Raw genomic sequence first — 27,768 nt, 5'->3', positions numbered from 1 at the left:
GACTAGGTCTAATATTGGCTAGACTGTAAAATTTTGTTTATTTTTCTTCATGAAGAATTTGATCATTAGATATACAGCTTGCAATTTTTTAGATCACTCTTCTTCTGTAATTGGTAGATTCCACAATACAGTACAGTAGAATCTGTGTTTAAGAAGGAAAAGGAAGTGTGTGGTATTTTTTCTGTTATTATATAGGATGGCTAACAGCAATTGAAATGCTTCCCTCTCAATATTCTTCATCTATTTTCACAAAGACTCTTTCTACCTCACAGGAATCCTCCCTATTTAAAGGCTCCACAAGAAAATGATTGTTGTCCCTAAAGTCTACAATTACAAGTTTCTGCCTAGAAGGTATAGTATAGTTTATTATCAATATATCAATATTTCTCCTCTTTCCTGTAGAGTATGGAGCAATCGCTTCAGAATAAATGAGAAAATAAGCACAAGCAATGATATGGAGGACCAGGAAGCAGCAGAACTCAGGGCTGTAGACAGAGCCAATAGATTTTTCCATCCCTGATATGCTATGAATATAGGGTTTATACTATGTTTGTGATGAAGTAATCAAAGCATAACTGGATTGTAGCCATACCAATACTCTTTGCTGGTATTGATCTGAATAAGACAGAGCCTGGGGAAGGCATATCTGAAACATGGGAACCCAGAGAAATATGCTAGAAGCTCAGTAACATGGGGTTTGAAGGTAGATTCAGTCCTTCCCAGAAACCTGGCATTGAAAATAAGCCCTCTGAGAAGATGAGGGAGGAAGACCTCTCTGCTTTCAAAAACAACAGATGTAAATCCCTAAAACTGAGAGCTGCTAGGAGAGTTGGCTTCTCTAGCTGGTTGCCCAGGCAAAGAGGAGTTCATGCCCAGGGAGACGTGACAGATGAATCCTAGGCTGGTATCAGCATGGATCAGTGAATAGAGGTAGTATTTTCAACATGCGCCTGGGAAGTGCCAGGAAACAACTTGCATTTCTAACAATCAAGATCAATAGCGCTGGCCTTGCCTGGGGTATGGCGGTAATGAGGGACCAGTGATGGAAGTGGAGCAGCTGTGAAAGCCTTAATCCCTCGGCCATCCAGCACTCAGCTGTTTCTGGAGCAGCCTGGGCCATGCCCTGTAATGACATCATCTTTATATACAGACCAACTCTAAGTAAGTTGTGGTCTAATAGTTTTTTAAAAGATGGCTGTACAGAACAGGGAACTATATTCAATATTTTGTAATAACCTATAAGGGAAAAGAACCTGAAAAAATAGATATATATGGGCATATAACTGAATCACTTTATTATGCACCTGGAACTAACACAATATTATAAATCAACTGTACTTCAAGTAAAAAAACTAACTAAATAAATAAACATTTAAAAGATGGCTGTTTGTAACCAACAACAGAGGGTTTTGATGGTGGTTACATCGGTGGGATTTCTCCCTCTTTTTGTTGATTGGCCTTATAATTTGTGTGCCATGGATCAGACCACTATAACACCACACCCCCAGCTGCATTGCCTCTTGGCCACTTCTCCATGGACATCTTGGCCCTCACACAAGCAAGGCGCTTAGTGTTCTGCACTAATTCTGAGGAACCAAAGGTAGGTGTATGTAACATCCTTTGTGAGAAAATGATACTTTCCTTAATGAACTAATACTAGTAACATGAATATTATGTATTACTATGTATTATACACAGTGTTAAGTACTTTATATGTATTAAATTCATTTAATTTCTTACAAGTCTATGAATTAGGTAATATTATTTCCTCTAAATGAAAGAACAGAGCAGTTAAATCATTTGTCCAAAGACATTAAGCTAGCAGGTGGCTGAACTGGCATTTCACCATTGCAGGCTCCAGAGGTCAAGCTGTTAAACACAAGGTCACACCGGCCAGAACATACACACACAGCCCTCTTGGTGGGTGAGGTCTGTGGTCCCAGCTCTGTCTACCTGAGCTGCTTCTGAAAGTATCTTCTTTGTCACCACTTTATAGGCATTTTAGATTTAACAACTGAAAATTGAGGTGCTAAAATGTTAAAAATTTGAAAGACATTTATAAAGGCTACAAATTGGTAATAAAAAAAGTGATACAGTACAGGGAATCACTGCAGTCTTATTAAAAAATTGGAGCTCATCTTCTGGGATACAGGTCCAGTTCAGCTGCACGTGAGAGCTCAAAGGAGAACCTAGGAGGGTGGTGTTTCCAAGCTTCAGTTTCCCTCTCTGTGGGCAGCATTGTCTTTAACATCTCTTGACCAGGAGAGTTTATCTAGATGTCCTGACTCCACAAAATCCAGACCAAGAAGATCATGTTCTTCTTCACATCTACATCCCACCTGAAAGATAAAAGTTTTTCCTCTAATGGTTCTCACTGAGTAAGGGTTTACTATGTGTCAGGCACTGAATATTTTGTAAATATTATTTCATTGATATTTGCAACAACCTTGAGAAATTGGTAACATCATCTCATTTTACTGATGAAGCAACCAAGACCCATTTGCAAATGAAGCAAATGACAAAGGATTAATCTCCAAAATTTATAAGCAGCTCATGCAGCTCAATAACAAAAAAACAAACAACCCAATCCAAAAATGGGCAGAAGACCTAAATAGACATTTCTCCAAAGAAGATATACAGACTGCCAACAAACACATGAAAGAATGCTCAACTTCATTAATCATTAGAGAAATGCAAATCAAAACTACAATGAGATATTATCTCACACCAGTCAGAATGGCCATCATCAAAAAATCTAGAAACAATAAATGCTGGAGAGGGTGTGGAGAAAAGGGAACACTCTTGCACTGTTGGTGGGAATGTAAATTGATACAGCCACTGTGGAGAACAGTATGGAGGTTCCTTAAAAACCTACAAATAGAACTACCATATGACCCAGTGATCCCACTACTGGGCATATACCCTGAGAAAACCATAATTCAAAAAGAGTCATGTACCAAAATGTTCATTGCACCTCTATTTACAATAGCCCAGAGATGGAAACAACCTAAGTGTCCATCAACAGATGAATGGATAAAGAAGATGTGGCACATATATACAATGGAATATTACTCAGCCATAAAAAGAAACAAAATTGAGCTATTTGTAATGAGGTGAATAGACCTAGAGTCTGTCATACAGAGTGAAGTAAGTCAAAAAGAGAGAGACAAATACCATATGCTAACATATATATATGGAATTTAAGAAAAAGAAAATGTCATGAAGAACCTAGGGGTAAGACAGGAATAAAGACACAGACCTACTAGAGCATGGACTTGAGGATATGGGGAGGGGGAAGGGTAAGCTGTGACAAAGCGAGAGAGAGGCATAGACATATATACACTACCAAACGTAAGGTATATAGCTAGTGGGAAGCAGCTGCATAGCACAGGGAGATCAGCTCGGTGCTTTGTGATCACCTGGAGGGGTGGGATAGGGAGGGTGGGAGGGAGGGAGATGCAGAGGGAAGAGATATGGGAACATATGTATATGTATAATTGATTCACTTTGTTATAAAGCAGAAACTAACACACCATTGTAAAGCAATTATACTCCAATAAAGATGTAAAAAAAAAATTTTTTTTTAAATTTTCCAGCAAAGAAAAGCCCAGGGTCAGATAGCTTCACAGGGAATTCTATCAAACATTTAGAGAATAGCTAACACCTACCCTTCTTAAACTCTTCCAAAATATAGCAGAGGGAAGAACACTCTCAAATTCATTCTACAAGGCCACCATCACCCTGATACCAAAACCAGACAAAGATCTCACACAAAAAACACTACAGGAAAATATCACTGATGAACATAGATGTAAATATCCTGAACAAAATACTAAAAAACAGAATCCAACAGCACACTAAAAGGATCATACACCATGATCAAGTGGAGTTTATCTCAGGAATGCAAAGATTCTTCAATATACCCAAATCAGTCAATGTGATACACCATATTAACAAACTGAAGGATAAAAACAAAATGATAATCTCAATAGATCCTGAAAAAGCTTTTGACAAAATTCAATACCCATTTATGATAAAAACTCTCCAGAAAGTAGCCATAGAGGGAACCTACCTCCGCATAATAAAGGCCATATATGACAAATCCACAGCCAATATCATCTTCAATGGTGAAAACTGAAACCATATCCACTAAGATCAGGAACAAGACAAGGTTGCCTACTATCAACACTATTATTCAACATAGTTTTGGAAGTTTTACCCACAGAAATCATAGAAAAAAAGAAATAAAAGGAATCCAAATTGGAAAAGAAGAAGTAAAGCTGTCACTGTTTGCAGATGACATGATACTATACATAGAGAATCATAAAGATGCTACCAGAAAACTACTAGGACTAAGCAATGAATTCGGTAAAGTAGCAGGATGCAAAGTTAATGCACAGAAATCTGTTGCATTTCTATATGCTAATGATGAAAAATCTGAAAGAGAAATTAAGGAAACACTCCCATTTACCATTGCAACAAAAAGGATAAAATACCTAGGAATAAACCTACCTAAGGAGACAAAAGACCTGTATGCAGAAAACTATAAGACACTGATGAATGAAATTAAAGATGATACAAACAGATGGAGAGACATACCATGTTTTTGGATTGGAAGAATCAACATTGTGAAAATGACTATACTACCCAAAGCAATCTACAGTTTCAGTGCAATCCCTATCAAACTACCAATGGCATTTTTCACAGAACTACAACAAAAAAATTCACAATTTGTATGGAAACACAAAAGACCCTGAATAGGGCTTCCCTGGTGGTGCAGTGGTTGAGAGTCTGCCTGCTGCTGCAGGGGACACGGGTTCGTGCCCCAGTCCAGGAAGATCCCACATGCCATGGAGTGGCTAGGCCCATGAGCCATGGCTGCTGAGCCTGCGCGTCCAGAGACTGTGCTCTGCAATGGGAGAGGCCACAACAGTGAGAGGCCCGTGTACCACAAAAAAAAAAAAAAGACCCCAAGAGCCACAGCAACCTTGAGAAAGAAAAACAGAGCTGGAGGAATCAGTCTCCCCAACTTCAGACTATACTACAAAGCTACAGTAATCAAAACAGTATGGTACTGGCACAAAAATAGAAATATAAATCAATGGAACAGGTTATAAAGCCCAGAGATAAACCCATGCATCTATGGTCACCTTATTTTTGGTAAAGGAGCCAAGAATATACAATGGAGAATGACAGCCTCTTCAATAAGTGGTGCTGGGGAAACCTGGACAGCTACATGTAAAAGAATGAAATTAGAACACTCCCTAACACTGTATACAAAAATAAACTCAAAATGGATTAAAGACCTAAATGTAAGGCCAGACACTATACAAGACTTAGAGGAAAACGTAGGCAGAAGACTCTGTGACAGAAGTCATAGCAAGATCCTTTTTGAACCACTTCCCAGAGAAATGGAAATAAAAACAAAAATAAACAAATGGGACCTAATGAAACTGAAAATCTTTTGCACAGCAAAGGAAACCATAAGCAAGACACAAAGACAACCTTCAGAATGGGAGAACATATTTGCAAATGAAACAACTGACAAAGGATTAATATCCAAAATATATAAGCAGCTCATGTAGCTCAATATCAAAAAAACAAACAACCCAATCCTAAAATGGGCAGAAGATCTAAATAGACATTTCTCCAAAGAAGATATACAGATGGCGAACAAATACATGAAAGGTGCTCAACATCACTAATCATTAGAGACAGTCAAATCAAAACTACAATGAGGTATCACCTCACACCAGTCAGAATGGCCATCATCAAAAAATCTACAGACGATAAATGCTGGAGAGTGTATGGAGAAAAGGGAACACTCTTGCACTGTTGGTGGGAATGTAAATTGATACAGCCACTATGGAGAACAGTATGGAGGTTCCTTAAAAAACTAAAATTAGAGCTACCATATGAGCCAGAAATACCACTACTGGGCATTTACCCTGAGAAAACCATAGTTCAAAAGTTTCATGTGCCACATGTTCATTGGAGCACTATTTACAATAGCCAGGAGGTGGAAGCAACCTAAGTGTCCATCAACAGATGAATGGATAAAGAAGATGTGACACATATATACAATGGAATATTACTCAGCCATAAAAAGAAACAAAATTGAGTTATTTGTAGTGAGGTGGATGGACCTAGAGTCTGTCATACAGAGTGAAGTAAGTCATAAAGAGGAAATCCAATACCATATGCTAACACATATATATGGAATCTGAAAAAAAAAAAAAGCTCTGACGAACCTAGGGGCAGAAGAGGAATAAAGACACCGATGTAGATAATGGACTTGCGGCCATGGGGAGGGGGAAGGGTAAGCTGGGATGAATGAGAGAGTAGCATTAACATATAAACACTACCAAATGTAAAATTGATAGCTAGTGGGAAGCAGCTCTACAGCACAGGGAGATCAGCTCAGTGCTTTTTGACCACATAGAGAGGTGGGATAGGGAGGGTGGGAGGGAGACGCAAGAGGGAGGGTATATGGGGATATATGTTTATATATAGCTGATTCAGAAACTAACACCACATTGTAAAGCAATTATATAGTAAAGATGTTAAAAAAAAAGAAAGAACAGAAAAGAAGTTCTTTTTCTCGAAAAAAAAGAGGAAAAAAATGATCATCTCAACAAGTATAGAAAAAGCTTTTGACAAAATTCAACATCATTTATGATAAAAACTCTCCAGAAAGTGGGTATAGAGGGAACATACCTCAACATAATATAGGCCATATGTGATAAGCCTATAGCTAACTTACTCAGTGATGAAAAGCTAAAAGCTTTCCTCTAAGATCAGTAAAAAGACAAGGATATCTACTCTTGCTGCTTTTATTCAGCATAGTATTGGAAGCCCTAGCCAGAGCAATTATGCAAGGAAAAGAAATAAAAGGTATCCAAATTAGAAAGGGAGAAATAAAACTGTCACTATTTGCAGATCACACTATATATATAGAAAACCCTAAAGATTCCATCAAAAAACAGAACTAAAAAATAAATTTAGTAAAGTGGCAGAATACAAAATCAACATACAAAATCTGTTGTGTTTCTTTATATTAGTAACTATCAGAAAAAGAAATTCAGAAAACTATCTTATTTAACATCAAAAAAAATAAAATATCTGGGAATAAATTTAAACAAGGAGGTGGAAGCCTGGGTATTTCTTTTTCTTTTTCTTTTTTTAACAGCTTTATTGGAGTATAATTGGTTTACAATGGTGTGTTAGTTTTTGCTGTATAACAAAGTGAATCAGCTATACATATACATATATCCCCATATCTCCTCTCTTTGCATCTCCCTTACACCCTCCCTATCCCACCTCTCTAGGTGGGCACAAAGCACGGAGCAGATCTCGCTGTGGTATGTAAGCCTGTGTATTTAAAACTACTAGACATTAATGATAAAAATTGAAGAAGACAGAAATAAATGGAAAGATATTTCATGCACATAGATTGGAATAATCAATATTGTTAAAATGTCCCATACTACCCAAATCAATATACAGATTTAATGCAATCCTTATCAAAATTTCAATAGTAATTTAATATAAATAGAACAATCCTAAAATTTGTACAGAATCACAAAGATCCCAAATAGCCAAAGCAATCTTGAGAACAAAGAACAAACCTGGAGGCATCACGCTTCCTGATTTGAAACTAAATTATAAAGCTATAGCAATCAAAGTGGTATGATACTGGCATAAAAATAGACACATAGATGAATGGAAGTGAATAGAAAGTCCAAGAATAAACCCACACATATATGGCCAATTAACTTACAACATAAAAGTCAAGAATAAACAATGGGGAAAGGCAAGGCTCTTCAATAAATGGTGTTAGAAAACTTGAACAGCTGTATGCAATATGATGAAACTGGACCATTATCTTCCACAATACACAAAAATTATCTCAAAATACATTAAATGTCTGAACATAAATCCTGAAACCATAAAACACCTAGAAGAAAACAGGTGATAAACTCCTTGACACAGGCCTTGGCAATGAGTTTTTCTTTAACTCTGACTCCAAAAACAAAAGCAGCAAAAGCAAAAATAAACAAGTGAGACTACATCAAACTAAAAAGCTGCTGCACAGCAAAGGAAACCAACAAATGAAAATGAAATCTACTGAATGGGAGAAAATAACTGCAAATCATATATCTGATAAGGAGTTAATATCTAAAATATATAAAGAACTCATACAACTTACTAGCCAAAAAAAAATCCAATTAAAAAATGGGCAGAGGCTCTGAACAGACATTTTTGCTGAACATCATTGTTCATCAGGGAGATGTAAATCAAAACCACAGTGAATTATTATCTCACACCTGTTAGAGTGGCTATTAGCAAAATGACAAGAAATAACAAGTGTGGTGAACACATGCAGAAAAGAGAACACTTGTTCACTGTTGATGGGAATGTAAATTGGTGCAACCATATGGAAAACAGTATGGTCGTTCCTCAAAAAGTTGAAAATAGAACTACCATATGCTCCAGCAATTCCAATTCTGGGTATTTATCAGAGGAAAATGAAAACACTAACTCAAAAAGATATCTGCACCCCTATGTTCATATGCAGCATTGTTTACAATAGCCAAGATGTGAAAACAACCTGTGACCAACAATGGATGAATGGATAAAGAAAATGTGGTACATTTACAATGGAATATTATTCAGCCATTAGTAAGGACTTTTTTTTTTAATCTCATCTGTTGGAAATATAAGTTACCAAAAATTTTTTTTAATTTAATTTTATTTTTTTAAACAGCAGGTACTAATTAGTTATCCATCTTTTACATATTAGTGTATATATGTCAACCCCAATCTCCCAGTTCATCACAGCACCACCACCTCACCCCTCCCCTGCTGCTTACACGCCTTGGTGTCCATATGTTTGTTCTCTACATCTGGGTCTCAACTTCTGCCCTGCAAATCAGTTCATCTGTACCATTTTCCTGGGTTCCACATATATGTGTTAATATATTTGTTTTTCTCTTTCTGATTTACTTCACTCTGTATGACAGTCTCTAGATTCATCCACATTTCTACAAATGACCCAATTTCATTCCTTTTTATAGTTGAGTAATATTCCATTGTATATATATATACCATATCTTCTATCCATTCATCTGTTGATGGGCATTTAGGTTGCTTCCATAACGTGGCTACTGTAAATAGTGCTGCAATGAACACTGGGGTGCATGTGTCTTTTTGAATTATGGTTTTCTCAGGGTATATGCCCAGTAGTGGGATTGCTGGGTCATATGGTAGTTCTATTTGTAGTTTTTTAAGGAACCTCCATACTGTTCTCCACAGTGGCTGTATCAATTTACATTCCCACCAACAGTGCAAGAGGGTTCCTTTTTCTCCACACCCTCTCCAGCATTTATTATTTGTAGATCTTCTGATGATGCCCATTCTAACTTGTATGAGGTGATACCTTATTGTAGTTCTGAATTGCATTTCTCTAATAATTAGTGATGTTGAGCAGTTTTTCATGTGCTTCTTGGCCATCTTCTTTGGATAAATGTCTATTTAGGTCTCCTTTCCATTTTGCGATTGGGTTGTTTGTTTGTTTTTTGATATTGAGCTGCATGAGCTGTTTATATATTTTGGAGATTAATCCGTTGTCTGTTGATTCGTTTGGCAATATTTTCTCCCCTTCTTCGGGGAGTCTTTTTGTCTTGTTTGTAGTTTCCTTTGCTTTGCAAAAGCTTTGAAGTTTCATTAGGTCCCATTCGTTTATTTTTGTTTTTATTTCCATTACTCTAGGAGGTGGATCAAAAAAGATCTTGCTGTGATTTATGTCAAAGAGTGTTCTTCCAATGTTTGCCTCAAAGAGTTTTATAGTGTCTGATCTTACATTTAGGTTTCTAATCCATTTTGAGTTTATTTTTGTGTATGGTGTTAGGGAGTGTTCTAATTTCATTCTTTTACATGTAGCTGTCCAGTTTTCCCAGCAACACTTATTGAAGAGACTGTCTTTCTCCATTGTATATCCTTGCCTCCTTTGTCATATCTTAGTTGACCATAGGTGTGTGCGTTCATCTCTGGGCTTTCTACCCTGTTCCACTGATCTATATCTCTATTCTTGTGCCAGTACCACATTGTCTTGATTCCTGTAGCTTTGTAGTATACTCCGAAGTCGTGGAGTCTGATTCTCCAGCTCCATATTTTTTTTTTTCCTCAAGACTGCTTTCCCTATTTGGGATCTTTTGTGTTTTCATACAAATTTTAAGATATTTTGTTCTAGTTCTGTAAAAAATGCCATTGGTAATTTGATAGGGACTGCATTGAATCTGTAGATTGCTTTGGGTAGTATAGTCATTTTCACAATGTTGATACTTCCAATCCAAGAACATGGTATATCTCTTCATCTGTTGGTATTATCTTCAATTTCTTTCATTAGTATCTTATAGTTTTCTGCCTACAGGTCTTTTGTCTCCCTATGAGGGTTTATTCCTAGGTATTTTATCCTTTTGGTTGCAATGGTAAATGGGAGTGTTTCCTTAATTTCTCTTTCAGATTTTCCATCATTAGTATATAGGAATGCAAGAGATTTCTGTGCATTAATTTTGTATCCTGAAACTTTAACAAATGCATAGGTTAGCTCTAGTAGTTTTCTGGTGGCATCTTTAGGATTCTCTATGTATAGTATCATGTCACCTGCAAACAGTGACAGTTTTACTTCTTCTTTTCCAATTTGTATTCCTTTTATTTCTTTTTCTTCTCTGATTGCCATGGCTAGAACTTCCAAAACTATGTTGAATAATAGTGGTGATAGTGAGGAAACTTGTCTTGTTCCTGATCTTACAGGAAATGCTTTCAGTTTTTCACCATAGAGAATGATGTTTGCTGTGGGTTTGTCATATATGGCTTTTATTATGTTCAGGTAGGTTCCCTCTATGCCCACTTTCTGGAGAGTTTTTATCATAAATGCATGTTGAATTTTGTCAAAATTTTTCTGCATATATTGAGATGATCATATGGTTTTTATTCTTCAATTTGTTAATATGGTATATCACATTGATTGATTTGCGTATATTAAAGAATCCTTGAATCCCTGGGTAAATCTCACTTCATCATTGTGTATGATCCTTTTAATGTGTTGTTGGATTCTGTTTGCTGGTAATTTGTTGAGGATTTTTTCATCTATATTCATCAGTGATATTGGTCTGTATTTTTCTTTTTTTGTAGTATCTTTGTCTGGTTTTGGTATCAGGTTGATGGTGTCCACATAGAATAAGTTTGGGAGTGTTCCTTCCTCCTCAAATTTTTGGAAGAGTTTGAGAAGGATGGGTGTTAGCTTTTCTCTAAATGTTTGATAGAATTCACCTGTGAAGCCATCTGGTCCTGGACTTTTGTTTGTTGGAAGATCTTTAATCACAGTTTCAATTGCATGATTTGTGATTGGTCTGTTCATATTTTCTTTTCTTCCTGGTCCAGTCTTGGAAGGTTATACCTTTCTAAGAATTTGTCCATTTCTTCCAGGTTGTCCATTTTATGGGCATAGAGCTGCTTGTAGTAGTCTCTTAGGATGCTTTGTATTTCTGCAGTGTCTGTTGTATCTTCTCCTTTTTCATTTCTAATTTTATTGATTTGAGTCCTCTCCCTCTTTTTCTTGATGAGTCTGGCTAATGGTTTATCAATTTTGTTTCTCAAAGAACCAGCTTTTAGTTTTATTGATCTTTGCTATTGTTTTCTTTGTTTCTATTTCATTTATTTCTGCTCTGATCTTTTTGATTTCTGCTAAATTTTGGTTTTGCTTGTTCTTCTTTCTCTAGTTCCTTTAGGTGTAAGATTAGATTATTTGAGATTTTTCTTGTTTCTTGAGGTAGGCTTGTATAGCTATAAACTTCCCTCTTAGAACTGCTTTTGCTGCATCCCATAGGTTTTGGATCATCATGTTTTCATTGTCATTTGTCTCTAGGTATTTTTTGATTTCCTCTTTGATTTCTTCAGTGATCTCTTGGTTAGTTAGCAATGTATTGTTTAGCCTCCATATGTTTGTGTTTTTTACATGTTTTCCCCTGTAATTCATATCTAATCTCATAGCATTCTGGTCAGAAAAGATGCTTGATATAAGTTCAATTTTCTTAAATTTACTGAGGCTTGATTTGTGACCCAAAATGTGATCTATCCTGGAGAATGTTCCATGCACACTCGAGAAGAAAGTGTAATTTGTTGTTTTTGGATGGAATGTCCTATAAATATAAAATAAATCTATCTGGTCTATTGTGTCATTTAAACCTGTTTCCTTAGTAATATTTTCTTTGGATGATGTGTCCATTGGTGTAAGCAAGGTGTTAAAGTCCCCCACTATTATTTTGTTATTGTCGATTTCCTCTTTCATAGCTGTTAGCAGTCGCCTTATGTATTGAGGTCCTCCTATGTTGGAAGTATAAATGTTTATAATTGTTTTATCTTCTTCTTGTATTGATCCCTTCATCATTATGTAGTTTCCTTCCTTATCTCTTAACATTCTTTATTTTAAAGTCCATTTTATCTGATATGAGTATTGCTACTCCAGCTTTCTTTTGATTTCCATTTACATGGAATATCTTCTTCCATCCCCTCACTTTCACTCTGTATGTTCCCTAGGTCTGAAGTGGGTCTCTTGTAGACAGCATATAGATGGGTCTTATTTCTGTAACCATTCAGAGAGCCTTTGTCTTGGTTGGAGGATTTAATCCATTCACATTTAAGGTAATTATCAATATGTATGTTTCTATGACCATTGTCTTAATTGTTTTCCATTTGTTTTTGTAGGTCCTTGTCTTCTCTTGTTTCCTACTTAGAGAAGTTCCTTTAGCATTTGTTGTAGAGCTGGTTTGGTGGTGCTGAATTCTCTTAGCTTTTGCTTGTCTGTAAAGCTTTTGAGTTCTCCATCAAATCTGAATGAAATCCTTGCCAGGTAGAGTAATCTTGGTTGTAGGTTCTTCTCTTTCATCACTTTAAATATGTCATGCTGCTCCCTTCTGGCTTGTGGAGTTTCTGCTGAGAAATAATCTGTTAACCTTCTGTGAGTTCCCTTGTATGTTATTTGTCATTTTTCCCTTACTGTTTCAATAATTTTTCTTTGTCTTTAAATTTTGCCAATTTGATTACTATGTGTCTCAGCCTGTTTCTCCTTGGGTTTATCCTATATGGGACACTCTGCACTTGTTGGACTTGGGTGGCTATTTCCTTTCCCATGTTAGGGAAGTTTTGGCTACAATCTCTTCAAATATTTTCTCGGGTCCTTTCTCTCTCTCTTCTCCTTCTGGGACCCCTATAATGCGAATGTTGTTGCATTTAATACTGTCCCATAGGTCTCTTAGGCTGTCTTCATTTCTTTTCATTGCTTTTTGTTTATTCTGTGCTGTAGGAGTGAATTCCACAATTCTGTCTTCCAAGTCATTTATCCGTTCTTCTGCCTCAGTTATTCTGCTATTGATTCGTTCTAGTATAGTTTTCATTTCAGTTATTGTATTGTTCATCTCTGTTTGTTTGTTCTTTAATTCTTCTAGGTCTTTGTTAAGCATTTCTTGCATCTTCAAGATCATTGCCTCATTTGTTTTTCCGAGGTTGTGTATCATCTTCACTATCATTATTCTGAATTCTTTTTCTGGAAGGTTGCCTATCTCCACATCATTTGGTTGTTTTTCTAGGGTTTTATCTTGTTCCTTCATCTGGTACATAGCCCTCTGCCTTTTCATCTTGTCTATCTTTCTGTGAATGTGGTTTTTGTTTCACAGGCTGCAGGATTGTAGTTCTTCTTGCTTCTTGCTTCTGCTGTTTGCCCTCTGGTAGATGAAGCTATCTAAGAGGCTAGCAATTTTGCTGATGAAAGGGACTTGTTGTGGGTAGAACTGGCTGTTGTTCTGGTGGTCAGAGCTCAGTAAAACTTTAATCCACTTGTCAGCTGATGCTTGGGGCTGTGTTCCCTCCCTGTTGGTTGTTTGGCCTGAGGCGACCTAACACTGTAGCCTGCCTGGGCTCTTTGGTGGGGCTAATGGCAGACTCTGGGAGGGCTCACCCCTAGGAATACTTCCCAGAGTTTCTTCTGACAGTGTCCTTGACCTCACAGTGGCACACAGCCACCCCCCGCCTCTGCAGGAGACCCTCCAACATTAGCCGGTAGGTCTGGTTCAGTCTCCTATGGGGTCTCTGCTCCTTCCCCAGGGTCCCCACTACTTTGCGTGTGCCCTCCAAGGGTGGAGTCTCTGTTTCCCCCAGTCTTGTCAAAGTCCTGCAATCAAATCTCACTAGCCTTCAAAGTCTGATTCTCTAGGAATTCCGCCTCCTGTTGCCAGACCCCCAGATTGGGAAGACTGACATGGAGCTCAGGACCTTCAGTCCAGTTTGTGGACTTCTGTGGTATAAGTGTTTTCCAGTTTGTGAGTCACTCACCCAGCAGTTATGGTATTTGATTTTATTGTGATTGTGCCCTTCCTACTGTCTCATTGTGGCTTCTTTTTGTCTTCAGATGTGAGGCATCTTTTTTGGTGAGTTCCAGTGTCTTCCTGTTGATGATTGTTTAGCAGTTAGTTGTGATTCCAGTGCTCTTGCAGATGGAGTCCAGACACTGTTTTAGACACTGTAGAATATCAGTAAGCAAAACCAGCAAAATTCAAGGTGTTTACATTCTGGTTTCAATTCTGGATAGAATTTGAGAACCCTGATGATGTTCAGTGATTTTTTTTTTGTTTAGAGTTCCAAAAACTCCTGAATAAATTTCCAGGTTCTCTGCATTCAGTCAACACTGATACCCAGAGAGATACCATCTCCTTTCACTGGATCAACATTCTTTTATTTGTAACTTATTTCCTGGTTCCTAAAAGAGAAATTTCCATTTCACACTAGCCCTTGTGCATCACAATGCACTGACTGGCAATAATAGCAACTGCAGTGAGAAAGGACATTTTGTCATTTGCAACAACGTGGATGGACCTAGAGGACATTATGTCAAGTGAAATAAGACAGACAAAGACAAATACCTTACGATGTCACTTACCTGTGGAATCTAAAAAATAATGAATTCACAGATACTGAGAACTGATTGGTGGTGGTTGGCAGAGGCAGGAGGTGGGGATAAGAAAAATGGATGAACTTTTTAAAAAATTTAAATAAATTACCTAAATTTATTATCTAAATTTAAAAAGATAGAATTGGGAGTATGAGAAGACCAAGGCAGCCAGAGTTCTCAGAACAGAGGAAGAGAGTGCAGAGAGAGCTCTAAAGATCTGAAGCAATTCCTTCTCAAGTTTCCAGCTGAGTACTGATCAGCACATGCATGTGAGGAAGCTATCTGAAAGAACCACTCAAAAGGAACAGAGGTGACAACAGCCATTTCTGACAAATAAAAGCTGAAACGACTCATCATTAGCAGATCTATACTACAAAAAAAACCAAAACAAAACTGCAGAGCAGAAGGAAAAGGATACCAGACAGAAATGTGGATATATTCAAAAGAAGGGAGAACACCAAAAATGATAAATTTAAGGACTTTTTCCCCTTAGTTTTAATCTCTGTAAAAGAAAATTGACTATGTAGCAAAAGTAACATATTATGGAAGTATATAATATATGACAACAATAGCACAAAGGCTGGGCCAATGGAAGAGTAAGATTCTTATGCCACATTTGAAGTTGTACAATATTACATGACAGTGAACTGATAAGTCAAAGATACATACTATACATCCTAAAGCAAGTAGTTTTTAAAAGTTACAGTTAAAAAGCCAACAAAGTGTTGAGATGAAATCACACACACACACACACAAAACCTTCAATTTAACTCAATCCAAAGGAAGATAGAAAAGTCAGAAAAAGGGAACAAAGAAAAGATAGAACAAGTGGAAAATACATACCAAACAGTACACTTAAACCCAACCTCACCAATGACCACAGTAAATGTAAATGGTTTAAACACCTCAATTAAAAGATTTTCAGATTGTATAAAAAAACAAGAAATAACTATATGCTACCTACAAGAAATTCATTTTAAATACAAAGACATAAAGAGATTAAAAGCGAAAAGATGACAAATACCTGCTCATGATGATAATATCATGAATAGGTATTTTAATATAAGACAAAGTACATTTCAGTGCAAAAATATCACCAGGAACAAAAAAGATCATTTTATAATGATAAAGTGGTCAGTTCACTGAGGACACAGTAATCTTAAGGGTTTTTAAATAATAACAAAAATTCCACGTACATGGAAGCAAAATCTGATAGAATTTCAAGACTAAATAGACAAATCCATAATTGTAATTTGCAATTTCAACACTCTTCTTCTGATAATTTGTAGAATGAATAGGCAAATAACAGCATAATACATATTATTTCCAAGTGCACAGAAAACATTTACCATGATAGACCATAAAACAAGTCTCAATAAATTTAAAAACATTCAAGTCATACAGAGCAATTCTCTGACTATAATGGAAGTAAACTGGAATTCACAGAAAGGTCTCTGAAAAATCCTCAAATTCTGTTGATGCTTGAATAAGGTGGGGGTGAGGGATGCCAAACCTCTGTGCAGTCAAGTGTTGGCCCTCTGTATTTGAGATTCCACATTCATGGATTTACCCAACTGTGATTTGTGTAGTACTCCATTATGTATTTATTCAAAAAAATCCATGTATAAGTGTGTGCAACAGCCAAACCCATGTTGTTCAAGGGTCAGCAGTACTAAGAAACTAAATAACATATTTCTAAGTAACCCATGAATCAAAGAAGAAATCAAAAGTGAAATTAGAATGAATTTTGAAATGAACAAAAATTAAAACACAGTATATCAAATCTTGTGTGATGCAGTTAGAGTAGTGATTTGAGGGAAATTCATAATAGTAAAAGTAGTGATTTGAGGGAAATTCACATAACTATATTTTAAAAAGAAGTCCTCAAATCAATGACCTCTGTGTCCACCTTATTAAACTTAAAACAGAGAAGCAAATTAAAACCAACAAAATCAGAAGAAAGGAAATAAATATATTATGACAACTCCTACCTTCTAGTTCTTTTCTAGTTTTATCTTGTCAGAATCAGAATGAGTGGTTCTCTGAGATGAGTACTCTGAAGAATAGTACTCAATTAAGAAGAGAGACAATACTGCCACAGGTGGGGGGTGGGGGCGTGAGGTTACTTCTAGCTCTGGTCTTCAAGGAGGTGATTCCCTAAAGTTCATATTGCTACTGTCTGTCTGACTGCCATTGATGAATGAGTCAACAGTTTCAGTGTAACTGAATGAATGTACCCTTTATTCTGCCACTTATTGATAGAGACTTCCTTCTGATCTCTAATCTATCAGTTTGCAGCTAGGTGCCCACATAGATCCTTACCTCAGACATTACCTGAGATGTATTCAGCATCAGGAATCTCCACTACAGTCTAAAACCTCATGAGTTACTGCTCAGTCTCTCACATGCCCTGTTTGCTGGCCTGTCTTGTTCTTAGTCACTGGAATGATAGGCAGATGATCTAGCAGTTCTTCCCTTTTCTCTTTTGTCCAACACTTTATTTAGATTCCTGCAATTTTAGGCATTGCTTAAACCCCCTGATCCCTGCTAGTATTTTTCTTGTCATAGCCATGACTGCTTGGCTAATGCCCATCATCTCATGACTGCTTTTGCTATTATTACCTGAGCACTTTGCTTCCTCCATCTGAGACAGGTTCCTCATCCCCAAATGACTGGCCCTGATTTATACTGCCATCTTGTGATCATGAGGAGTCTGATACCATCAAAAAACCCCTTGACATCCCTTTCACACTGCCACTCATAAGAAGTGACATCTGTAAAATGTGGGTAGATGAATGTATCTCAAGCATTAAAAAAAAAAAAAGTCAAGATTTCAAACATTTTCAGTGTTAGAAAGGACAGTAAAAGTTATCTAGACAGAGTTTTACTTTTCCTGACTTATCTCATCATAACCTTGATTATAACTCTACAAGCAGAAAATAATGATCACAGAAACTCATGCTAGAAACTGTTCTAAGTTGTTTACATTTCTTAGAACATTTAATCCATACAACAACTTTATAAAATGGGAACTATTGTGACTTCCATGTTACAGATAAGGAAACTGAAGTGTAGAGAGAAGTAACTTTCCTAACAGCTAGTGGGTTAAGTCTGGTTCCCCAAACCCACCCCGCTCTTTTCCCTGACACACAGACACTGCCAACATTTCTGTTAAGGGAGGATATAGGATCTCCTGGTGGTCAGATTTCCAACCCCACTAAACCAGAGGAAGTAAGTAATACTTCATACTTAACCTCCATACCAAGCATCCCCAACTCCCAGAAGTTCCCAAGTAGAAATGTGAACAAAGGCAACAGGAAATAAGAAATCCAAATTTTGTACATTTTAACTGAGTTTTTCCTCCAAACTCCAATACATAAAACTGATCAACTGTATTGAAGCACAAGAGACAGGCCCAAGGTCTAGCCAGAACTCTTTCAGTCCAAAACCCAAACTCAAAATCTTGCCAGCAGTTGCTTCCCTACGTTGAAAAAAATGGGATTCTCGCATGTGTTTAAGAGAAAAATGAAGAGAGAGAAAGCTAAATGGTTGCACCTCCTCCTGACAATTTATTTTTTCTTTTAGTGAGACCACAACATTCAACTACGTGAGCTTTCTAGCAATCAGACACATCACTGATTTGTCCACTCAGCCCAACTGGAATACAGACTCCTTTCCCTGGTGATGAAGGAGGTGGGTTCATATACAGGGGGTGAGAAGAAAAAAATCCTTTTTTCATCAATAGTAGCCCCCAAACCCAATTTATACATTTGCAGCTCATCCTCTTTTCTGAATTCTATCCCCTATGGGACCTTTCTGGGACACCCCCCCTGCCCCCATGTCCTGTGTCTGCTTCTTGTTTATAGAAAAACATTAGCCTCTTGGGCCTTCCCTGAGTTCCAATGAATAAATTTTAAGTGAGAAAATATAGAAACAAAGGAAAACACCCAAGCAAGACAAAATAATAATAGTTTAGCCATTAAAAAAAAGTCAAGGACCTTTAGTTCTTCCTCAAGTACTATAGATAATATTCTGAGCCATATCCTTTGAGCTGTTTTGTAGATACTGAAACCACACCAGGTGGAAGAAGTTAGCTGCATGCTGCCCACAAGCATGTAGACTCCAGATGAGTTGGAGCCAGAAGGTTGATGATGTTGACTCTTGATTACCTCACCAACAACCAATCAGAAGAATGTTCATGAGCTGATGACACACTCCGCAACCCTCTCCCTTGCCCTGTCTTTAAAAAAACCTTTCCCTGAACAACATCGAAGAGTTTGGGCCATTTGAGCACTAGCTTCTTGGACTCCTTGCTTGGCTTCTGCAATAACCATTGCACTTTCCTTCACCACAACCCAATGTCAGTAGATTGGCTTTGCTGCACAATGGCACATGGACCCAAGATTGGTTCAGCAAGCGCCACAGCAGGAGGCTTTGGAAATACTTTCCCTGCCCCAATCCCACCTTGACTAACCTTCACCGAAGAGGAAAATTTAAGACATGAAATAATTTTATTGGCTCTGACTCATTCCTCTTCTGCATGGCAAAGGGAAACCCATTGATATCTGGTGTCTCCCACAACTCAGGAAAGAATAAAATGCTAATTGCCGCAGAAAGCCAGTGTTTATTCTTGCATGCCAGAGCAAAGTCCAAGTCATGCTCACAGAAGGAATATTCTCCCCTCACACGATAATATTCTTTGTTTCTGAGACAAAGCACATCTTGATCATGCACATCTTAGTTTACACTTCATTTTCAGTAGCTGAAGTTCTCACTTGGGGAGCAAAATGTAGTTACAGGTCACATTAGCTTCCCTCCAGTTAGAAAACATTGGGGCCCAGCAAAGATTGCATCAAGGAGAAAGATTTTTTAGCCTCCAGCTAAAACTGGAGAAGTGTGAATTTTCAAACACTGTGTTTCTCATCTGAGTTATGTCACTGGTGGAAGGCACTTGGAGAAAGAACAGTAACCACCCCCACAACCACACCATGCCCCTGGTAGCAACAGCTGCTGGAGACCTGGCTAGACAGGCAGAGCTTCTGTCCTCCCACATCCCATGACTCCTGACCTGGACCTCTTCCCTGAACCTGCACATCCCCAGGCATTTCAATCTTAACATCTCACACTCTCCAATCCCCTCTTCCATCTTCCCAAACCACCACTTCACATAGTCTTGTCCTCAGCTAACACAGACCGTATTCTTCCGTTGCTTGAGATAAAAATCTTGGAGCAATCTTTGACTCCTCTTTTATGCTCATGCTCCACATTTAATTTATCAGAAAATCCTGTTGAATCTACCTTCAAAATATATTCAGAAACCATGGCCTCCAATATCACCATTACAGTGCAGCTAACATCATCTCGTCTGGGTTATTGGGATGATTTCAGGCTCTTGCTCACTCGTTTTAGCCTATTCGCAACACAGAAGCTAGAGATACCCTGATGACATGTAAATTAAGTAAGTTCACTCCTCTGCTCAAAACCTTTCATATTAGTAAGCTTAAGTATGTTGTATTAACACACAAACCCTGAATTCTCAGTGGTATCAGGTATAGTGATTACTTCCACTTCTTCTCTTTTTGTAAACATTATTATAGCTATTCTAGGGTCTTTGTATTTCAATGTAAATTTTTAGATAAGTTTGTCTACATCAACAAAAAAAATTTCTACCCTTTTGATAGAAATTGGATTAAACCTATAAATCAATTGGAAAAGACTGGCTATCTTTGCTATGTTGAGTCTTTGGACTTATGAACATGGTATGTGTCTCCATTTATTTAAGTTCTCTAGTTTCTTTCATCAGTATTTTACAGTTTTCTGCATACAAGTTCAGTTCATGTTTTATTTGATTTACACCTACGTATTTCATTTTTTGAGAGATTAAAAATGAAATTGGGGCTTCCCTGGTGGCGCAGTGGTTGAGAGTCCACCTGCCGATGCAGGGGACACGGGTTTGTTCCCCGGTCTGGGAAGATCCCACATGCCGCGGAGCGGCTGGGCCCGTGAGCCATGGCCACTGAGCCTGCGCATCCGGAGCCTGTGCTCCGCAATGGGAGAGGTCACAGCAGTGAGAGGCCTGCGTACCGCAAAAAAAAAAAAAAAAAAAAAAGAAATTGTATTTTTAATTTCAGTGTCTATGTGCTCCTTACTAGTATATAGAAATACAATTTTTATAGGTTATCCTGCATCCTGAGAACTTAATGGAATCATGTCTTAGTTCCAGGAGAACTTTTATTTGCTTTTTTTTGGGGGGGGGGTGGTGGTAGATTTCTGGAATTTTCTATGTAGATAATCATGCCATCTCTGCACACAGGGACGTTTCACTTCATTCTTTCGGTTCTGTGTGACTTTTATTTCCATCTTACTTTAGTGTAGGGGCTAGAACTTCAAGTACTGTGCTGATTAAGAGTGATGAGAGACAACATCCTTGTCTTGTTCTTGATCTTAGGGGGAAATATTCAGTCTTGTAACATTAAGTATGATACTAGTTGTAAGTTTTTTTAAATGGCTTTTACAAAGTTGAGTCAATTTTCCTCTATTCTGAACTTGCTGAGAATTTTTATCATGAATGGGTGTGGCCAAATACATTTCTGTGTCAATTGATTCAATGATATGATTTTTCTTCTTTAATTTGTTGATATGGTAGATGACATTGATTTTTATTTTCTGAACTAGTCTCTTAGAGCTGAAAAAATTCCCACCTGATCAAGGTGTATAATATTTTTATACATTGACTGCTAATATTTTGTTGAGAATTTTTGCCTCTAAATTTATGAGATTTTAGCTTGTAGGCAGTCTTTCTCCCTCCCTCTCTCTCTTTCTCTTTCTCTCCCTCTCTCTCTCTCTCTCTCTCTCATAAAGCCTTTTTCTGGTTTTGTTATCAGGATAATACTATCTTCAGATAATGAATTGGAAATGTCCTTTTCTTCTGTTATCTAGAAGAGATTGTGCAAAATTGGTGTTAATTCTTTTAAAAATGTTTAATATAATTTTGAAATTAAGTCATGTGGGCTTCCCCTGACTTTTTTTCAAGAGCTTTTAAATTATAGATTCAATTTCTTTAATGGTAACAAGAATATTCAGATTGCCTATTTAATCTTGATTGAATTTTGGTAATTTGTGGGTTTTGAGGAATTAATCCATTTCTTCTAAATTTTCAGATTTATGAGTGTAAAGTTGTTTTAGTGTTCTCTTATTATCTTTTTAATGGCTGTAAAATCTACTGTTATTTCCCTTATTACTTCCAAAAATTGGTGATTGTGTTTTCTCTCTTTTTATGTTTGTCAGTGTTGCTAGAGATATTTTACTGATGTTTTGAAGAGGCAGGATTTTGCTTCATTCATTCTGTTCATTCATTTTTCTATTATCCTACTTTCAACATTATTGATTTCTGCAGGTGTCTTTACTCTTTTCTTCCTTCTGCTTCTTTGAGTTTATTTCCTCCCTTTTCTTGATGGGGAATTTGTATTCTTAATTTAAGACCCTTTCTTTTTTTTAACGTAAGTTCCTAGTACTATAAATGTTCTTCTCAGCACTGCTTTAGTTGCATTTCACATATCTATCTATATATTTATTTATTTATTTAAATTTATTTATTTATTTTTGGCTGTGTTGGGTCTTCGTTTCTGTGCTAGGGCTTTCTCTAGTTGCGGTGAGCGGGGGCCACTCCTCATCGCGGTGCGGGGGCCTCTCACTGTTGCGGCCTCTCTTGTTGCGGAGCACAGGCTCCAGACGCGCAGGCTCAGTAGTTGTGGCTCACGGGCCTAGTTACTCCGCAGCATGTGGGATCTTCCCAGACCAGGGCTCAAACCTGTGTCCCCTGTACTGGCAGGCAGATTCTCAACCACTGCACCACCAGGGAAGCCTGCATTCCACATATTTTGATATGTTGTATTTTCATTTACATTCCATTCTATTGATATGTATCTATATTTCCTTTGAGACTTCCTTTTTGATCTATGGGTTATTTACAAGTGTTTGTTTAATTTCCATGTGTATAAAGATTTTCCTGTTGTCTTTCTGTTATTGATTTCTACTTTGATTCCGTTATGGTCAGAGAACACAATCATTATTATTTTAATTCTTTTAATTTTGTTGAGGATAGTTTTATGTCCCAGGATGTGGTTTATCTTGGGGAATGTTCCATACACACTTGAATAAAAAGTGTATCTGCAGTTGTTGAGTGATGTGTTCTATAGATTTCAACTGGATCCTGTTGACTGTGCTGTTTAGGTCTTCTCCATTGCTGATTTATAGTCTAATAGTTAGTAAGAAGGGAGTGTTGAAGTCTCCAACTACAATTGTGAATTTGTCTATTTCCCTTTTCAGTTCTATCAGTTTTTTGCTTCACACGTATTTTGTGGTTTTTGTTCTTTATATTCTGTTGTCAAACATATTCTGTCATTTGATTCGTATACATTTAGGATTATTATGTCTTCCTGGTGAGTGATTATTTTATCATTATAAGTAATGTCCCTCTTTTCTCTAGTATTTGTCTTTGCTCTGAAATCTATTTTATCTGGTATTAATACAGTCATTCCCAGGTTTTTAAACTAATGCTTATATCTTTTCCCATCTTTTTTACTTTCAGCCTACAAATGTCATTAAATTAGAAGCGAGTTTCTTTCTAATGGCATATAGTTGAGTCATATTTCTTTATATTCTATGGCAATTTTTGTCTTTTTTATTGCTGAATTTAGACTGCTTATATTTCAGATAACTATTGATCTGTCAGGGCTTAAGTCTGACACTGCATTATTTGTTTTCTGTATGTTTATTCTGTTTCTCATCCCTGTTTCCCTTGCTTTCCTGTGGATTATTGAACATTTCTTAGAATCTTGCTTGATTTATATTTAGGGCTCTTTGCATAGTTTCCACAGTGGCTCTGGAATACAGAATTACAATATATATATATGACTTACAGTTCACTGCTATCAACATTATATCACTTGGAATTAATTGTGAAAAACTGACTTCCATTTAGCACCATTTATTTTCCTCCCTTTTATTTATTTATTTATTTAACATCTTTATTGGAGTATAATTGCTTTACAATGGTGTGTTAGTTTCTGCTTTATAACAAAGTGAATCGGCAATACATATACACATATCCCCATAATCTCTCCCTTCTTGTGTCTCCCTCCCACACTCCCTATCCCACCCCTCTAGGTGGACACAAAGCACCAACCTGATCTCCCTGTGCTATGTAGCTGCTTCCCACTAGCTATCTATTTTACATTTGGTAGTATATATATGTCCATGCCACTCTCTCACTTTGTCGCAGCTACCACTTCCCCCTCCCTGTGCCCTCAAGTTCTTCATTCTGTTTGCTAGTATTTTGTTGAGGATTTTTGCATCTATGTTAATCAGTGATATTGGCCTGTAGTTTTCTTTCTTTGTGACATCTTTGTCTGGTTTTGGTATCAGGGTGATGCTGGCCTCGTAGAATGAGTTTGGGAGTGCTCCTCCCTCTGCTATATTTTGGAAGAGTTTGAGAAGGGTAGGTGTTAGCTCTTCTCTAAATGTTTGATAGAATTCGCCTCTAAAGCCATCTGGTCCTGGGCTTTTGTTTGTTGGAAGATTGTTCATCAGAGTCTCAATATCAGTGCTTGTGTTTGGCCTGTTTATATTTTCTATTTCTTACTGGTTCAGTCTCAGAAGTTGTGCTTTTCTAAGTATTTGTCCACTTCTTCCAGGTTGCCCATTTTATTGGCATATAGTTGCTTGTAGTAATCTCTCTCTGCAGTGTCAGTTTTTACTTGTCCATTTTCATTTCTAATTCTATTGATTTGAGTCTTCTCCGTTTTTTTTGTTTTAAGAAGATATTGGGAGTAGGAGTTTATTAATTAATTTATTTTTGCTGTGTTGGGTCTTCATTTCTGTGTGAGGGCTTTCTCCAGTTGCGGCAAGTGGGGGCCACTCTTCATTGCGGTGCACAGGCCTCTCACTGTTGTGGCCTCTCTTGTTGCAGAGCACATGCTCCAGACGCGCAGGCTCAGTATTTGTGGCTCATGGGCCCAGTTGCTCCACGGCATGTGGGATCCTCCCAGACCAGGGCCCGAGCCTGTGTCCCCTGCATTAGCAGGCAGACCCTCAACCACTGCGCCACGAGGGAAGCCCTCCCTTTTTTTCTTGATGAGTCTGGCTAATGTTTTATCAATTTTGTTTATCTTCTCAAAGAACCAGCTTTTAGTTTTATTGATCTTTGCTATTGTTTCCTTCATTTCTTTTTCATTTATTTCTGATCTGATCTTTATGATTTCTTTCCTTATGCTAACTTTGGGGGTTTTTTTGTTGTTCTTTCTCTAATTGCTTTAGGGGTAAGGTTAGATTGTTTATTTGAGATGTTTCTTGTTTCTTGCAGTAGGATTGTATTGCTATAAACTTCCCTCTTAGAACTGCTTTTGCTGTATCCCATAGGTTTTGGGTCATCGTGTTTTCATTGTCATTTGTTTCTAGGTATTTTTTGATTTCCTCTTTGATTTCTTCAGTGATCTCTTGGTTATTCAGTAGTGTATTGTTTAGCCTCCATGTGTTTGTATTTTCTTAGCTTTAAGTTTTTTTTTTTTTTTTAGTTTTCATTATTTTATGTGACTTGGCATGGATTTCTTTGGGTTTATTCTGTTTTAGGTTATTATGCTTCTTGAACTTATAAATTTGGATGGATGGATGCCTTAAATCCTTGTCAGGTAATGGGACTTAGATAAAAGTGCCCATCCAACTGAAAGAAACTAGAAATTATCCTAGACATTTCTCTCCTTATCACCAACATGCAACATGTCACCAAGTCTTGTTGAATTTTATTATAAATGTATGGATGTAATGTAGTGTTTTTATATCTATTTTCTGTTCTCTCATCTCTCTTCTGCTTTGCTTGGATCATTGTAATTTCTCTCCTGGTGAACTCCAAGACCCCCTCCAATTCTGCTCTGCCTCCATGCATCCTCTATATTGCCTCCTTGGTAATCTTCCTAAAGTTTGCACAAGGCCTTTCATCTGTGCACAGCAACCATAAGTGTAAAAATAGCAACAGTTTACTCTTGGACTGCTACTGAACACTTCAAAAGTCCAAATAGAAATACATAAGAAGTGCCAACCACACACCAGACTTCAAAGACTTGGTACAAAAAAAGGAAATAAAGTACCTCACTAATAATTTTATATTGACTATATATTGAAATAATAGTATTTTGAATATACTGTAATTAAAGAAAATACATTGTTAAAATTAATTTACCTGTTTAGTTTTATTTTTTATGTGATATAAGAAAAATTTTAATTACACAGAGGTCTGTATTCTATTTCACTTTCTATTCATTATATTTCTATTGGATACTACTTACATCTCTACTGCTCTAGATTATAAGGTCCTTCCTTTTTCTCTAATCTGGTCTCTGCCATTCTCCTACAGGATTCTGAATTCTAGTTTTGCTGAACCTCTGGAAGTTCCTCACACAGTGTGATTTAAGTAAGTTCCTTAATATCTCTGAGTCTCTTTCCTCATTTGAAAATTGAGCATAATAATAAAACCTTCCTCACACGGTATTTTAAAAATTTTATTTATTTAATTTATTTAGTTTTGGCTGTTGGGTCTTTGTTGCTGTGTGCGGGCTTTCTCTAGTTGTGGCAAGTGGGGGCTACCCTTTGTTGAGGTGTGCAGGCTTCTCATTGCAGTGGCTTCTCTTGTTGCAGAGCATGGGCTTTAGGCACGTGGGCTTCAGTAGTTGTGGCTTACAGGCTTTAGAGTGCAGTCTCAGTAGTTTTGGCACACGGGCTTGGTTGCTCCATGGCATGTGGGATCATCCCAGACCAGGGCTTTAACCCATGTCCCCTGCATTGGCAGGAGGATTCTTAACCACTGCACCACCAGGGAAGCCCCCTCACAGTGTATTTATAAGGATTAAATTAGATTGTGCATGTAAAAAACCTTAAGGAGTTTCCAGCTTCAGCACTCAACAAATATTAGCTATAAGTGTCATTAAAAATGGAACTCCCAAGTTCCAGTTCCTGCATAGCAGGGTAAGGAGCTCTGTAGAATGGCTTTCCAATGAAATAAGCATAACTGGTAAAAATTAATTTTAGAAAAAGTTTAAGTTTGTGGGGGACTTCAGTTTTAGGTCTAACATCTAACAAACTTGGAAAGAGTCACTCTTACCCTTGCCACAAGAAAAATCTGAACAATTTGAAAATCAATGACTTTTCTTGGAACCAGCAGAGAACTGCAATCACAGGGCAAACCATCGCCCAAATCTGGAGAGACGGGAGAACATAGAGAGCCACAGCTGAGGTCTGCTTACCTGGGGCAGAAGCCACTGGAGCCATAAACTTGTAGGAATGCTCAAAGGGTAATTCTGACAAGTTGCTGGAGACTACGTGTAGTAGTCAGTGTTCTCCAGAGAAACAGAACCAATAGGACGCATATATGTAGATATGCATACACATGTATAATACAGAGAGAGAGAGTAATTTTAAATAATCAGCTCATTCAGTTGTGGAGACTGGCAAATCCAAAGCCTACAAGGCAAGGCTGTAGGCTATAACTCAAGGGAAGAGTTTATGTTGTAGTCTCAAGTCCAAAGGCCTCCTGGAGGCAGAAATCCTTCTTGCTCAGGGAGGTCCACCTTTTCTCTTAAGGCCTTCAACTGATTGGGTGAGGCCCACTCACACCACAGAGGATAATTTGCTATAATCAAAGTTTGTCAATTTAAATGTTAATCTCAGCTAGAAAAAAAAAAAAAAACCTTCATATCAACATCTAGATG

Source organism: Delphinapterus leucas, chromosome 2 (genome assembly GCF_059928025.1).
Source record: "Delphinapterus leucas isolate spDelLeu-1000000601 "Yukka" chromosome 2, BTC_Dleu_Yukka2, whole genome shotgun sequence".
Taxonomy (NCBI): domain Eukaryota; kingdom Metazoa; phylum Chordata; class Mammalia; order Artiodactyla; family Monodontidae; genus Delphinapterus; species Delphinapterus leucas.
This window is presented reverse-complemented; position numbering follows the sequence as displayed.